The sequence below is a fragment of the Rhinopithecus roxellana genome, chromosome 11, assembly GCF_007565055.1.
Source record: "Rhinopithecus roxellana isolate Shanxi Qingling chromosome 11, ASM756505v1, whole genome shotgun sequence".
Classification (NCBI taxonomy): domain Eukaryota; kingdom Metazoa; phylum Chordata; class Mammalia; order Primates; family Cercopithecidae; genus Rhinopithecus; species Rhinopithecus roxellana.
Window position 1 is genome coordinate 278,507 of NC_044559.1, and position 12,512 is coordinate 291,018.

Here is a 12,512-nt window from a genome sequence, read left to right on the forward strand (position 1 = left end):
GCTACTTAACAAAGGAAACAATTAGGCACTTACCTGGTTGCTTCACTTAGGTACCATCTGGATAGGTACAAAGAGAATGGGATGGGTACTGGAAAGTTGGGATATTTGAGTTTTATTGAGAAAAGGAAGAGAATATTCCAAAGAAGCCTCAACAAAGTCCCACAGGTAGTAAATAGAGCTACAGACAAGAACAGCCATAAACCAAATGGTCCCATGCCAGCCTGGGAGAATGAGATGAGGGAGAAATAACTGGGAGTTTGGGAGGGAAGGAGAAAAGAAACTGGATTCTGTGGGGAAAGACTAGGGGAAAGACCACGTTTTGTTCCTGGCCAGCCCTAGGATAGCTGGCTATAGGCAGAAAGGAGCCTGAGGTTGGGGATGCCTCCCAGAGGACCCTGGTGACAGCAGCAGCCAGAAGTGTGCTGAGGACAGACGGCACCCGTTACCTCCTTACCTTCTGGCATCTCCCGTTCACAGATGTGGTACACGTGGAGGCCCTCACCAGCTTCAAAAGTCACCTCACCAGGCTGTACAGCAGCAGCTGCAGGCACTCCTGTTACCATGTCTCCAGCTGCTGTCTTATAGATCTCAGACCCACAGGGCACACTGACCCCTGGTGCTGGTCCAACTCAGGGCTGGCCCTGGGACACACACAACAGGTCAGTACGTTCCCCATGGGGCGCCTCTAATCCTGTCACCACCTGTGCCTCTGCCCACAGCTTTGGCCACACACTCCCACTGCCCTAGGCTGAGGCTATGCTGCACTTGCAGAGATGGTCTTGTCTGCTGCTTGCCTGCCTACGCCACAGCCTGGCCCCAGCCAGGGCTTGGGCCAATGCCCGCACCCTGCCACCTCCCATGAGTTGACTTGTCTGGGAGGGTGAAGACCAGCTGGCTTATTTAATAGGTTGTGAACCCAACAAGCGCTGAGAGACACAAAAAATGCCTGAAGAAAGTACAGATGGAGCTCCTCCTCCTCCTGCAGTCACCTACAGACAGAAGCCCACTGGCCCAGGTGGAAGCCCAGGCTTGTGGCTCACAATGCCCCACCCCACACTTCACAATGCCCTCCCTGACAGCTCACAGTGCCCCACCCTGGCTGCCACCCCTCCCCAACAGCTCAGAATGCCCCTGCCTGGGCTGCCCCGCCCTGTGGCTTATGCTGCTGCTCCTCGTGCAGTGCCAGTGGGACTAAGGTTTTCATTCATTACCAGCTACTGATCTTTTCAGTCCTAAGAAAAGCACAAGGTGGTTCCTTATTTGAAGCCATCTTCCTCTGAGTTCTATACAAACCCTCAGTTAGTAGAGTGGGTCCCATTAGCAACCAAGTTGAGCAACTTTTATTTGCTGACTGAATGTAGATACACCTGAATTGTTGACTGCTTTTGTAACTAAATACTCCTCTCCTGTCTTCCAATGAGTGGCCATTTTTGTCTGCAACTTGACCACAGCAGGTCCCTGGGGCCCTAGCTCTACTCTCAATAAAGAGTTATGGCTGTGTGTCTTGAATGACACCTTAGGACCCATCCTGCCTCCATCTCTTTCTCCATAAAATAGAAACCTAACTTATTCCTCCAAGTTCTGAAATGCTGAAACTTACCAACTCCCTTTTCTCCCGTTTCTTCCTTCCATGGCAAGGACTTTCAGATTTTCTCTCTTTTACTAACAAAGCATTAAGCATGATTTTGTCATACAAAATAGAGAGCCGTAAAGTGGGGTACCACAGTCCTAATTCAATAAAGATGAATACTCAACATCTGGCAATCAGTATGTGCCTGACAGTGTTCTAACTGTGCTATGCTCATTTAACCCTTAGAAACAATCTCATTTTACAGGTTTTACAGAAGACACTGAAATGGAAAAGGCAAGTTATCTCCCCAAGGTCACACGACTGCTCAGGCTGGGGCCACAGTTTAATCCCAGGTAGTATAAATTCCCCAGTTACTCAAGCATGATTATCAGAAACTGTATTGGTTCATTTTCACACTGCTATGAAGAAGTACCTTAAGTTGAGTAATTTATAAAGGAAACAGGCTTAATCGACTCATGTTCTACATGGCTGGGAGACCTCAGGAAACTTACAATCACAGTGGAAAAGGAAGCAGGCACTTCTTACATGGCAGCAGGCCAGAGAGTGTGAGCGTGTGAAGGAGCAACTGTCAAACATGTATAAAACCATCAGATCTCATGAGAACTCACTCACTATCATGAGAACAGCATGGGAGAAACTGCCCCCATGATCCAGTTATCTCCCACTGGGTCCCTCCCTCAACACGTGGGGATTATGGGATTACAATTCAAGATGAGATTTGGGTGGGGACATGCCCAAACCATATCAGAAAGTAAAGGCAGAAGTCAAGCTTGGAGGGAAAGTGACACTGTAGATTAGTATATTTTTAAAAGAAAAACATTTTTTTTAATGTGGATTTTAAAATACCTCCCCTTCATTCAACATTGATTAAGTCCCTTCTACATGCCAAGCACTGTATGTGTGAAACAGTCTTAACTCTTTTTTTTTTTAGACCGAGTCTTGCTTTGTCACCAAGGCTGGAGTGCAGTGGCGCAATCTCGGCTCACTGCAAGCTCCGCCTCCCAGGTTCACGCCATTCTCCTGCCTCAGCCTCCCAAGTAGCTGGGACTACAGGCACCTGCCACCATGCCTGGCTACTTTTTCTATTTTTAGTAGATACGAGGTTTCACCATGTTAGCCAGAATGATCTTGATCTCCTGACCTCATGATCTGCCTGCCTCAGCCTTCCAAAGTGCTGGGATTACAGGCGTGAGCCACCACGCCCGGCCAAAACAACTCCTAACTCTTAATGGGTGTAAGCAGATACAAAAACAAAGGCTTAAGGAGTTCAGTTTTCTGAGACCACACTGCTGGACAAGGTATAAACCTGGGATACAGATCCACCTCTATTTGACCCCAATTTGATGCTGGGATGGTTTCAAGTTTATTCTGAAAATGTGAGTCACTGAACCACACAAAGGTGAAGAGTCTCTATCAGATGTGTGTATAGTGGTCTGTATTATAAGGAAGGACTGCAGGAAGTAACAAGACCAATTAAGAGATTTTATCTAAAGAAGAGTAATGATAAAGGCAGTGGCAGTAAAAAAAAAGTGGAGGAAAATGTTTTCTGATCATTTGGGAGATGGAATAGGAAGTGCTTGGTCATGAGATGTGAAAGAAGAGGGGAAGTAGAGGGAAAACACAGCTGCTCAGGCTCTGCTGGAAAAGACTGGGTACATAGCGGTGCCTTCCTCCTGGCAGAGAATGTAGGAAGAGAAACAGGTAAGGAGGAAAAGATATTTTTTTACTCTCAGGGTCACATAAAATGGAATTCTATGGTCAAAAGTTGAATATAAATCTCTGCAGGCTAAGTCAATTTGTGACATCCCAACATATGTTTTCAAAAAAAAAAACCACACATACTAAATCAAACCATTAAGAGTGGGGAAATTTCCTAAAATTCGCATGCTAATAATATCACCATTTTTCATTTATTACTTTCATGGAGGAATTCTGAATCTATGGTTATGGCAAATGAGGCATCTTGTATAAAATAAAGCTAATACATGAAACAAAACATTTAAAATTCTATTGTCCTCAGAGAATAGAGAATGCAACTGAAGCCATGGACATGGAAGTGATTGCCTTGAGAAGTGGTGTATAGTAAGAAGAATTGGGAAGAAAAATCCCTGGAGAATAGGGTGATTTCCACGGCATTAAGTGAAGCTTGCAAAAGTGAGCACTGGGAGTCAAGAGACCTGCATATAATCAGGAATGGTTGCCTCCATAAGTCATTAGAAAAGAGATGATGTCTGCTTTTCATTTCTATAACAGCAGCACCTAACACAGTGTGTGGTCAATAAGTACTCAATATGCATTATCTCAATGCACAGAGTCAAATATATTGCCAGGAGGGCAGGAAAGCTACAAATCAGCTATGATAATTTAGTGATTGGGCTTGTGCGCATGTGAGTGAGCTGGATGTCAGGCAGTGGGTAAAGTATTAAACTGGAGGTGAGAAAACAATGACACAAACTGAGGGCTTCTCTTCCCAAGTATTTGGCTGAGAAGAGAGATGTAGGTAGTAGTTAAAGGGTAAATATGGTAAAGAAAGCCTTTTATACCAAGATTCAACAAAAAGGGTGAGTATACTTCTATGTTAAAGGGAAAGAGCCAATAGAGAAAATACAGTTTTGAGTTTATAAGAAAAAAAGGAAGAACAAATGCAGAAGGGCCCTTAAAAGGCACAAGTGCATGCAATCCGGATCAGGGGCAGATTAGCTTTGGACTTACACAAAAGCAAGAAGGGAGAAAGGACCACGTCATTCCAGAGATATTTCTGGTAGAGGAAAGGTTTAGGAAGAGATCTTTTGATGACCTTTATTTGAACAGACTTTTCGAAAAACTACTGTGGGAAAAACGATACTATGTATAGAAAAGTCTACACTTCTTAATATACCTAACAACAACAACAAAACAGTTTGTTACACTAAACAAAACCCAAATAATGTCTTCCATAAAAGTGGATAACTGGAAAAGCAATTTGAGCATAAATCAAGGGGTTCAATTACCAGTAAGTGCATCAAAAAAGTGAAACATGGGTTTAATTTTTCCCACAAAGAGTTACAAGAAGTAACAACAACTTTTGGGGAAGAGGAAAAAATAATTAAGAAGAAAATTATATGCAATTCCAAAATGTGTGAATATTCATAAACTCTAACATAAGGTAACTACAAAAAGAACCAGAAGAATTGTCATCATAGGAAGAAATCGGTAATTTCAAAATCAGGAAAGAAGGGATGATTCATATGTAATTTAATTTTGTTGAAAATATTTAAGTTTGAGGACAAAAATAGGTGATACATTGAAATGCAGAAACCATGGTGGAAAAAAAAAAAAAAGAGTTCAAGAAAGTTCAGTTTCAGTAACCAATATCTAGTAAAACCTTCAGGATCTAGTGGCTACAATCTGCGTTAATAGTGTCTGAAGACCTCGAAATATCATTAGATACCATTTTGGATAATTCTTACAGACTTGAGATGATGTCTATCTAAAGCTACAAAATAGTGCCTGCACTTAACAACAGACACACTCAAAAACAGGTATCCATGACTTTACTTTTACCTTTTATTTTTTTGAGACAGTCTCACTCTGTCCCCTAGGCTAGAGTGCAGTGGCACAATCTCGGCTCACTGCAACGTCTGCCTCCCGGGTTGAAGCGATTCTCTTGCCCTCAGCCTCCTAAGTAGCTGGAATTACAGGCGCACATCACCATGCCTGGTTAATTTTTGTATTTTTAGTAGAGATGGGGTTTCACCATGTTGGTCAGGCTGGTCTCAAACTCCTGACCTCATGATCTGCCCGCCTCAGACTCCCAAAATGCTGGGATTACAGGCGTGAGCCTCTGCACCCAGTCCACAGATATCCATGACTTTAAAAATGGAAGAATTTTAAACTCTCTAAACAGGAAAATATTGGGAAACATTGTTACAAAAATAGATTTTAAAATAGTTTGATTGAAGACAATATTGAAGTACATTAAGAAAAATCCTATCCTACCATGACACTGGCAAGTCTGAGAGAGCAAAGGGAAATAATGTTAGAGTACTGTGATTTGAATTAATCAGGAGTTTGATTCTGTGAAATGAGCTGAGACCTTGTTTATTTATGGCTCCAAAGTAAACTAATTCATCCATTCATTCAATACCCATTTTGTACCTGAGCCCTTAGCAAACATGCCACACACTGTATGTAAGTTTTGGGGATATTGCTTGGACCAACATAAACAAGGTTCTTATTCTTGTGAAAGTTATCTTCCAGTAAGGGAGTTAACAGACTGTGTTGCCCATCACCCCTGCCTGCTTTACCTAGGATGACTACTGATCTCCAGCTATTGGATCATCATTCCAGACAATACGGTAGAGGGACAAAAGAAGGAGGAAGGCTTTTTAGAAGGTACTCATAGCACAGTGCTTACAAATTATTTACTTAAAACTTAGTCACACGACCAAACCTAGCTGCAGGGGAGGTTCAAAAGACATAATCATATAGCTAGGCTAATGAATACAGAAGAAACAATTGGATATGAAAAGGAAACTAACATGCTATTCCACAATCTCTAAAGAAAGATTAGGGAAGTTTTGGCTTAGAGCAAGAATAGTCACAATAAAATTTTACAACCCTTTGCAAGCATATATGAAAACATACCAAAAAGTTTGTAATGATCTTTTCTTAAGCTGAGAGGGCAGAAAAAATGAGAAAAATTAAATTATAAAATGAAACTTTGGTTTAGAGGTAAGAAACATTTTGCAACAGTCAAGAGGTCAGGGTTGTACAGTGTATTATGTGAATGTTGTGACTCATTGGTTTCATCTTAGATATCATAACCTGACATTTTGTAAAAGTGGTTTTTCATGAGAATTTTTTCAGGTGCCCTATAAAGTTCTGTCACATCAGAAGTGAATAATAATCTTCCATATTCATGAGATAGCTTAATGGCATCTTCCACAGTCTTTCACTGTTTAGGTAAACCTGGGAATCACGTTTGGGTATTGTCTCATCCAACTTCTGTTATCCATCCCCATCATAAGTCATGAAGGTCTTGGATATTTTGTGCTCTAGCAATTAATTCATCATGAATCCTGGAATTATTTGCTATTCCAGTCATTTGTCCTACTTCACTTCCCACAAGCATAATGAATTTACCACCATAAACTCCTAGACCATATGGAATTTGTACATGTGATTTGACTTTGTGAGCAAAAATTCTATGGATATCTTGAAATTCTTGCCTAGTATAAAACTTATTTTCAGTAGAGATTATATTTCTGCACTCAGGCAGCTATGAAACTTTCACTGTTATTGCTGGTCAGGCTTTCCAGAGGTCATGATAACCTCCTAGGTTCTCTGGAAGAGGGACATATTCTTTCGGATGACATTGTAATATTTTGTTCACTAAAATATTTTATCTATATAAATAGATAGTTCCTAATGTCTTGAGTAACAAGACTAACAAGACTAGTACTTTTTATTTTTCTTAGCTCTGTGAGTTAATGTGACCAATGCCTGAGGTTAAGTAGTCAGGCCAGTATTACACTGGTCTTTGCCAGAACTTTTTGTCTAATACATTTCTCTATTGTTTTCTACAGGTCACAGGATGTTAATACGGGTTCTAGAATGCAATTTTTAAAAACATTTTGTGACTGACTGGCAACATGGTAATTTAATTTTCAAATATAATTTGCAAGTAAAATGTGTAGGACTCCAATAAGGCACAATGACCTAGATCCTGAGTATGATCCCATCAGAAGAAGCAAATACTGAGTTGAACAAGCTCACTAATGTCTGCTTACACCAGTCACTTTTGAATGTTCAATGGCAGGCAGGGGAAATGACCTGTGGTTGGCAGGTGTCCACTCAGTATGACCCTGGATTGGACATATAGTTACCTTGAGTCAGGCCAGCCATATGTTGTTGGACTATTCCTTGGAGATACATTCATTAGTGACTGTTAAAGTACCTGAGTCATTAGATGCCTGTAGACTATGCCCATTGAGATTTGCATTAGGTGCAAGCTGCCTGGCTGTGCTGACACTGACTGATGCTGTGAGGTTTCACAATGACATGGCAGCCAATTACATATGCTCAGATTTACCATGTACCAAGAGTTATTCATACAATTATCATTCTACACGCAGGCAGTAATAAAGGGAGTAAAAAAACCACAACGATGACTCCGGAGACAAATGTACCTCCAGAAGAGTCCAGTGGGTCCAGAAGCCCTTTAGATACTGGTCACAGGCTCCTTTTGGGCAGAGATCACAGCAGTAGCCACCAGGTATGCAGAAGTCCTTAGAGTTCTCATGGGCAAAGCTTCTGAAGGCATCTTGGGCAAGACCTTGTATTTGCTGGTCTTATGATCCTCTGCAGATGGGTCCATTCTCATTTTCTCAGCCACCTTTTACTTCCTGTTAGTTCATTTCAGGTCTCTTATGATCCCAGGCAGCAGTAGTTGTTATTACCTCAGTTCATTCATGCATGTTTATCTCTTTGGGGATGAGAGGACATCTTCACTGTGGACATAATTCTACTGGAGATGAGTGACTTTATTTTAAGACATTGGGATCACAAATTATTATCACGTATCATCAGAGCAGACAATAGCTACCACCTGGGGCTGAAAGCAGATAACTCCATTTATTCTAGAAACATTCTTCTGTCTTGATTATGGCTCCAGTTACTGTGAGGGACTTCCTTTTCTCCATCTATTTTTTACAAGGTTTGAGTCTGAACTGCTAATATTCTACTGATTTACAGATGAAGGGACTGACTGCATCATTCCAGCCTGTCACAGCACTTGCATCAATACTTCCACTTTAAGAGTTTTCCACCTTGTCCAGAACTACAGTCCATTAATCCCCTCATTTTTCTCTCTTAAGAGAATAAACAACACATCTCATGTACATACCCAGACCCCTCTTCTCCCAAATACCAAATACACAAAAATCCAATCTCTCTCCTACCCAAGTAATTTTAGATAGTCTCTTTCTCATAATTACTTTAAGCCCCCTGACTCGATGCTCATCCTTTCTCTGGCAAAATCTCATCCCTGGATGAACACCACTTTGTGTTGGCTCAATGACACCACTCAGTTGAATCAGAAAAATATCAAAAAGTGGTCAGAGGTTCATCATAAATTCAAATAACTTACACAACAAATTGGCCCTAAATATTTCTAAAAATCAATAAAAGTTTTGTTTCTCCAATGACATCATTTCTTCAGAAACTCAACATGTATAACCAATCTTTTCTATGTTCTTCTAACTTTTATTCAACTTCTTTCACCTGATATCTTGCCAAATCATTCAAGGAGAAAATATATCCCATTAGGCAAGAGCCAGTCATCTTCCCATCACCTAAGAAAATAATATGCACAGGATGCGCCCACCTCACCTTTCTCTGCCTCATCATGTCAGAAAAAGTACCCCTCCTTTTCTCACAAATCTGAGATAAAAAATTTAGATGGCCTGTAATTCCAGCACTTGGGGAGATCAATGCAGGCAGACTATTTCAGCCCATGATTTTAAAAACAAGCCTAAGCAACTTAGAGAAACCCATCTCTAAAACAAATACAAACAAATAAGTAGCTGAGCATGGTCATGTGGTGGCACATGCCTGTATTCCCAGCCACTCAGGGTGGGGAGCACTGAGGTGGGAGGATCACCTGAGCCTGGAAGGTTGAGGCTGTAGTGAACCGTGATCACACCACTGCACTCCAGCTGGGGCAACAGTTATTTTTAAAAGGATCTTCTCTGTTAAAAATGATCAAGTAAACAGATGGCTATGAGGCTCGGGTGGCTCCAGTACGCTCAGTTCTTCCTTCAACAAACCAAAACTTGACTTGGTATAAATAATAAAAGGAAACTTAAGTTTAACCCATCAGAAACCAACAACTACCAACTAACTAGAGACTTTCCACTGTAATGTTCCAAATGAGGCCACTGCTTCATTTTACCCAATCAAGTATTTCCTTTTCTTCCACATTCACCATATAAGGGTCTTCCCCCACCCTCCCTAAGCCTCTCTGTGGGAGCTCTGGGGTGCTTGCAGTCTCTGGCTGCTTTATAAATTTCTGAATCCTCAAATACACTTCGTAATGTTTCAAAGTGCCTAATTGTATCTTTTAACAGCTCTTATGGTTACATCATTGTTTCTGGATTTTCAAGCTCTATCTCCTTCGTGGGATTGATTCTCAGTATGTGAATTCTCCTTTACCATTGTAAAGACTCTCCTAATGTGGGCATTTTTTTACAAAACTATACATACTCTTACTATGTGATCCAGCCGTTGCACTCCCTAAGTCTTTATCCAATGACCAGAAAGCTTATGTCCACACGAAAACCTGCACACAGATGTTTATAGCATCTTAACATATTAAAATAGCTGCCAAAACTTAGGAGGAACCAAGATGTCCTTAAGTAGCTTAATGATAAATACAAATGTGGTATATTTAGAAAATGAAATATTAATCACCTCTGAAAAGAAATGAGCTATAACTGACTGCATATTACATACTAAATGCATATCACTAACTGAAAGAAGCCAACCTGGAAAGTTATCTACTCTATGATTCCAAGTATATAACATTCAGAAAAATGCAAAACTATGGAGAGTGAAAACATTTGTAGTTTCCAGTGGTTAGGAAAAGAAAGGATAAATAAATGGAGCACAAGATTATTACAGTAGTGAAAATATACTGCACGATATCATAACAGCTATAATACATTCATCATACATTTCATTCTCGTTATACATTTTCCAAACCCTTACAATGTGTGCCACCAAGAGTATCTCTCTGGGTGATGACGATGTGTCAATGTAAGTTCACTGACTATAACAAATATTCTACTCTGGTGTAAGAGGTTGTTTGTGGAGTTACCCGAAAGTGTACAGGAATTGAGGGTATATGAGAACTCTGGACTCTGCACTCCTTATTGCTGTACACTCAGATCTACTCTAAAATAATAATGAATCTTTAAAAATCTATTACTATCACGTAGCCCTTTTAAAGTCTCCACCTGGTCTGAGCCCATTCTATTAAATCTCAGAAAACACTGGTTAGTAAGCTAGCTCTGACCCAAATGGCCAGAAGAGGCAGAAAAGACCCAGGGCAGGGGAGTATATTGCACATGCATACACCAGGAAACTGGAGGAAGCTTGGAGGCCCTTTAGCCTGGTCCTGAGCCCATTGAAACTGGAGTTATAGGCACAGATGCCTGGGCACTAATCTGAATTTGCCAACATCCAAGGCCATATGAACACAAATGCGCAGAGTCTCCTCTGCAATCTGTAGCTAAGGATGTTAGGCCATGATTGGACTAGGATGGGAGATGAACTGAGGACAATAGATTCTGTAGACTTTTGTTGCCTCTTCCCAGCCCCAAGCATTTCACTCTTTCCTCTTGCCACAGGCAGCAGGGAGGCTCCCTATGAACATCATCCCCACAGCCTATAGTTGTGTCGCCTTCAGTCTCTTATACCCTCCTACGGCACAGTCAGTCAGGACATCCAGCCTTGCAAACTCAAGGGTCCACATAACGGGGTGAGCAGAACCCTCACCTTTGATCTGCAGACAAATACCCCCTACCTTCTGGGCCTCTACCAGCAATTGGAGGCCCTGGAAATTTCCAGACACACACCAGTGTTCTGAACTGCAGGCTGCTATCCCATCCTATGGCAGAGTAGACCTTTTCTCCTCCAGAATTACCGTTATCCAGTTGAATGAAATGTCTTTTTAACATAGAAACAGGGCACAGAAACTAGTGTTCCTTGGCCCTGAAACCCATCACACTGTCTGCAGGTATACACCTGTCCTTAGCAAATACCACAGATTTGAGGACTCAGTCCCTGGAATGTGGTCATTGACTCTGCTTTCAGAAAACATCAAGGTACCTTTGGCAAGTCTGCAGACTTCATGAAGAAAAACAAAAACATAAACAAAACCAAGTGAACACATACACACACACACACACACACACAGACACCCCGCAAAGTGACTAACAGGATGTCCCTCCAGGACATTTGCAGAGAGAGGAGAAGAAAACATCCCAGGGCCCTTTCACAGCTACTTCCTTGAGCTCCTTTTCTGACAGTGCTGTCTAGACCTGTCTCAGCCCAAGCACCGCCACCCTGATATGCAGGAGCTGGCTTCCTGACCTGAAATTCAACATCAAGAAATGATCTCTTGGCCAGGCGTGGTGGCTCATGCCTATAATCCCAGCACTTTGGGAGGCTGAGGCAGGTGAATTGCCTGAGGTCAGGAGTTCGAGACCAGCCTGACCGACATGGTGAAACCTCATCTCAACTAAAAATTAAAAAACTAGCAGGATGTGGTGGTGTGCCCCTGTAATCTCAGCTACTTGGGAGGCTGAGGCAGGCAAATCACTTGAACCTGGGACGCAGAGGTTGTAGTGAGCGGAGACCGGGCCATTGCTCTCTAACCTAGGCAACAAGAGCAAAATTCCATCTCAAAAAAAAAAAAAAAAGAAAAAGAAAAGAAAAGAAACGATCTCTTCTACTTAACATTAACAGGAATGTCATCAAGCAGTGTCCTCATTGGCAGGGGTGGAGTGGGGGAGTTTCTTAAAAAGTGAGGTCTCTGCCCACCATCTAGAGGACCTGGAAATTTCCACCAATGCCACAAAAACAAATCACTGGATAGTGCTCCAGTGTATGGCAGATTAGACCATCTCTCCATTAGATCTGGGTTTCTATTCCATTGAATGAAATGGCTTTTCTATTACAGGGTTAGGATAAGGGATCAAAAGGGTCTGACAACTGAACTCCAGCATATAGTCTGCACAGACACTAGGCTTGTGCAAATATGACACAGTGAGGCCCCAGGACCCTTGAGTCAGCTGAATGCATTGAATTTCAGGAAACAGTGAGATACATTCAGCAAAACAGTGGGCTTCATGCTGAAAGAAATCAAGCCAAGAACACA